The sequence below is a fragment of the Triticum aestivum genome, chromosome 7A, assembly GCF_018294505.1.
Source record: "Triticum aestivum cultivar Chinese Spring chromosome 7A, IWGSC CS RefSeq v2.1, whole genome shotgun sequence".
NCBI classification, from domain to species: Eukaryota; Viridiplantae; Streptophyta; class Magnoliopsida; order Poales; family Poaceae; genus Triticum; species Triticum aestivum.
In genome coordinates, this window is record NC_057812.1 from 8,781,207 (window position 1) to 8,786,274 (window position 5,068).

At 45.9% G+C, this 5,068-nt stretch overlaps 1 protein-coding gene across 1 annotated transcript in view; it reads right to left on the bottom strand.

The window, feature by feature from the left end:
* The window catches only part of LOC123151340 (TSL-kinase interacting protein 1), a 3,612-nt gene extending 3,481 nt beyond the window's left edge, over nucleotides 1–131 (bottom strand). Inside the window, exon 1 of the mRNA XM_044571066.1 lies at nucleotides 1–131. The gene's annotated coding sequence lies outside the window, so the exon portion shown is untranslated.
* Nucleotides 132–5,068: the final 4,937 nt, after the last annotated feature.

Below are 5,068 nucleotides of genomic sequence, written 5' to 3' on the forward strand. Positions count from 1 at the left end.
GGGCGGGGGCGGAGCGGAGCTGGGTGGCGGGGAAGACGGGGAGGAGGAGGCGGCGGCGGCGTCCGGCGCGGTGCCAGTCGCCGGAGAGGGCGGGCGAGGGTGAGGCTGGTTCGTTCGGGACGGAAGAAGAGGTCGTGGGGGCTGGCTTTTTCTTTTTTTTCTTTTTCTGTAGGCATCAAACAAACAGTGCAGGCGACGCTGCTGAAGCGAGCACCAATGGCCCGGCTCAACTCTGACGCGAGTTTGTTTTTCATTTCCTTTTTCTTTCCTTTGGTTTGCTTTTCCATTTTTTGAAAGATGTTCCGAGTTTCAGAAGATGTTAGGGATTTCAAAGGAAAAAAGGCTAACAGATTATAAAAATGATCCTGGATTTTAAGAATGGTTTCCAAAATTATTGAAAAAGTTTTTAAATTTGAGAAGCATTTCACATTTTGTAAAATGTTCCGAATTTCGCAAAATGCTTGTGAATTTGAAAAAAAATGTTTGGTGTGTTCAGAAAAATGTGTTAGTAATGTATTAAAAAACATTCACTATATATTATGGAAAAGTTCATTGTGTATTAAAAACATGTTCAACTTGTATTACAACAAAATAGTTATTGTTTATCAAAGAATTGTTCACCATATATTAAAATTTTGAAAATAAAAATAAAAAACTGATTTTTTTAAAAAAAATTGAGATGATTTTTTAAAATGTGATCATCTCATCTTCCCTATCTTGACAAAAAGAGTAGTGTTCCCATCTCGCTTCATCTTTTGTCTGACCTCCGCCTAGGTACTGCCCCGCCTCCCACCCTCCTTCCCCCACACCTTTTTTTTTCCTCCCACCTGATTCTTTTTTCTAACTTGTTTTGGTTATTTGCCTTTCTGATTTCCTTCTTTCTTCTACCTTCCCAATTTCCTTTCGGCCCTAAAATCACCCAGCAACCATCCCATGTCGTCTCCTCCGGTGCTTCGATCGCACACCCCACCTTGCGTGCCTGGACGCCCCACCTACCTCTCACGCTTGTAAGTTTCCATCTCACGCCTCATATTCAACACTAGCGTGTCCGTCGCCCTCCACTCGTGCATGTCGATCTGTGACATGTGCGGTGGTGATGCCCATGGCGCTAGGTCACGCTCAGTGGCAACCGCGCACGCCGCTTGATAGATAAAATCTAAAAATAAAAGGATATGGCAATTCATATGTTCCTTTAGTATTCTGGGTAACAACAGGTTCCAAACAGATGGCAGCTAAATCAGGTAGCATAATGTTTGGAAAGAAAACACATCCATCACTTTGTTTGACATATTCGGTCAAGTAAGCAAAATTTAGAATCCAAGACAAAATACCAACTATTGTACTTTTGAATACACATTTATTTGCCAACATGAAACTATCTATCACATGTAGGTGTGTTTGCTCCCGCGGAGCATAGCAATATGAGATGCCCTTATAAACATGATCTTTCTTACACTAGTAGAAAAAGGGTCAAATGTTCAGCTCATTAGTCCCGGTTTGTATTTGAGCCGGCACTAATGTGACCAATAGTGACGGTTCTAATGGCTAGGCGGGCGGCGCTCATTAGTACCCGTTCGTGGCGAACCTTTAGTACCGGTTCGGTACTAAAGAGGTGGTGGCCTTTAGTACAGGTTGGTGGCTCCAACCGGTACTAAAGCCCCCCCCTTTAGTACGGGTTGGTGGCTCCAACCGGTACTAAAGGTGGTGGCCTTGAGTACGGGTTGGTGGCTTCAACCGGTACGAAAGACCCCCCTTTAGTACCGGTTGAAGCCACCAACCGGTACTAAAGGTGGTGCGCTGCCACCCGCAGTGCATAATGTTTAGTCCCCCCTCGCTAGTTGAGAGGAGCTCGCACCGGTTTATAAGCCCCGCCGCGGCTATCGTGTCGAGCTCCTCTCTAAGCAGGCCTTTGTGGGCCTATTGCAAGTCTTCTGCCCTGTGGGGCCTACTGGGCCATACGAACCTGCATCCTGGCCCAAGTGGAGGTTGGGTTTCTAGTCGTATGCAGGCCGTGTCGGCCCAGTAGGCAGGTTATTTTTGCTTTATTTAAAAAAAATCCATCAACTGGGACTAAAGGTCCCCAAGACTACGGTGCGCCTCGTGCCACGTGGCGGGCCTTTGGTCCCGGTTCGTGCTGAACCGGGACTAAAGGGGGGGGGGGCTTTAGTGCCCATCCTTTAGTACCGGTTCCAGAACCGGTACTAAAGGTCCTTACGAACCGGTACTAAAAGCCGTTTTTCTACTAGTGTTACAAGGTCAATATAATCGCTTTTTAATTTCTGTCAAGATTAATAAACCACACACGTATCCCACACAAATAGGACAACTTGATAGGATCTAACAGGTATATTTTTATCACTTCTAATAACCTCATTGACTGTTTACATGCCATCGTGTATAGCAAGAATACATGAGTCTTGATTTGATTTTTTTTTATGACATAGTGCCCATTAGGCTTTCAAATATTTTACATTAGTGGTACTTCTGTCATGAAACTTATGAAGGATGTATTCCTTTGAACGGTATTTCAGTCATTTGATTTATGTTACATGTGTGGCGGCATGAGAAAATGGAAGTCCCTTAACTAAAAGAGAGCAAAATATTTTTGTCAATTAAAAGAATGCCCAAATCACTATGATATACTCTACGCTTCCTTTGGTGATTTGGTGTTCCACATTTTTGGAATCCAATAATTCTAGTAAATATACCAAGCGTTTTTGTATCGGAGAAATGATTTTTTTGATTCATTTATTTTGGTAGATCAATCTTTTGTACTTCTCTTCATGGAATATAGCCGAAAGCAACCAATGTAGCGTTTAGTTAGTAGTTTTTTTCTGTACCAATGTTGCATGTAGTTAGTAGTTTTTCTATTTCACCCGCAAAAAAAGAGTAGTTTTTCTATTTCAAACAACGAAGAGAGAGAGAGAGAGAGAGAGAGATGCACCATTGACAGAGGTAGTGAGGTTGCATTGGGGAGGCGAAGGCGGAGATGGTCTATGGAAGTAGAAGGAGAAATTGTTGGGGAACGTTGCAGAAAACAAAAAATTTCCTACTCGTTTCACCAAGATCCATCTAGGAGTTCATCTAGCAACGAGTCATCGGATGCATCTACATACCTTTGTAGATCGCGTGCGGAAGCGTTCAAAGAACGGTGATGATGTAGTCGAACACGACGTGATCCAAATCACCGATGACCAAGCGCCGAACAGACGGCACCTCCGCGTTCAACACACGTACGGGACGGGAGACGTCTCCTCCTTCTTGATCCAGCAAGGGGGAAGGAGTCGTTGATGAAGATCCAGCAGCACGACGGCGTGGTGGTGGATGCAGGGCGTCACAGTAGCAGGGCTTCGCCTATACTACGAGAGAGAGACGTAACGGGGAGAGAGGGAGGCGCCAGGGGCTGGTGTATGAAGTCCCTCCTCTCCCCCACTATATATAGGGGTGCTAGGGGGGGCGGCGGCCCTAGGAGATGGAATCTCCTAGGGGGGCGGCGGCCAAGGGTGGGGAACTTGCCCCCCAAGCAAGGGGGCGCCCCCTTTAGGGTTTCCCCTCAACCCTAGCCGCATGGGCCCTAGGGGAGTGGCGCCCCAGCCCACTTTGGGCTGGGTTCCCTCCCACTTCAGCCCATGGGGCCCCCCGGGATAGGTGGCCCCACCCGGTGGACCCCCGGGACCCTTCCGGTGGTCCCGGTACAATACCGGTGACCCCAAAACTTGTCTCGATGGCCGAAACAGCACTTCCTATATATAATTCTTTACCTCCGGACCATTCCGGAACTCCTCGTGACGTCCGGGATCTCATCCGGGACTCCGAACAACATTCGGGTTACTGCATATACATATCTTCACAACCCTAGCGTCACCGAACCTTAAGTGTGTAGACCCTACGGGTTCGGGAGACAAGCAGACATGACCGAGACGACTCTCCGGTCAATAACCAACAGCGGGATCTGGATACCCATGTTGGCTCCCACATGCTCCACGATGATCTCATCGGATGAACCACGATGTCGAGGATTCAATCAACCCCGTATGCAATTTCCTTTGTCAATCGATATGTTACTTGCCCGAGATTCGATCGTCGGTATCCCAATACCTCATTCAATCTCGTTACCGGCAAGTCACTTTACTCGTACCGTAATGCATGATCCCGTGACCAGACACTTGGTCACTTTGAGCTCATTATGATGATGCATTACCGAGTGGGCCCAGTGATACCTCTCCGTCATACGGAGTGACAAATCCCAGTCTTGATCCATGTCAACCCAACAGACACTTTCGGAGATACTCGTAGTCTACCTTTATAGTCACCCAGTTACGTTGTGACGTTTGGTATACCCAAAGCACTCCAACGGTATCCGGGAGTTACACGATCTCATGGTCTAAGGAAAAGATACTTGACATTGGAAAAACTCTAGCAAACGAACTATACGATCTTGTGCTATGTTTAGGATTGGGTCTTGTCCATCACATCATTCTCCTAATGATGTGATCTCGTTATCAATGACATCCAATGTCCATAGTCAGGAAACCATGACTATCTGTTGATCAACGAGCTAGTCAACTAGAGGCTTACTAGGGACATGTTGGTGTCTGTTATTCACACATGTATTACGATTTCCGGATAACACAATTATAGCATGAATAAAGACAATTATCATGAATAAGGAAATATAATAATAATGCTTTTATTATTGCTCTACGGCATATTTCCAACAGTCTCCCACTTGCACTAGAGTCAATAATCTAGTTACATTGTGATGAATCGAACACCCATGGAATTCTGGTGTTGATCATGTTTTGCTCTAGGGAGAGGTTTAGTCAACGGATCTGCTACATTTAGGTCCGTATGTACTTTACAAATATCTATGTCTCCATCTTGAACATTTTCACGAATGGAGTTGAAGCGATGCTTGATGTGCCTTGTCTTCTTGTGAAACCTGGGCTCCTTGGCAAGTGCAATAGCTCCAGTGTTGTCACAGAAAAGTTTGATTGGCCCCGACGCATTGGGTATGACTCCTAGGTCGGTGATGAACTCCTTCACCCATATTGCTTCATGTGCTGCC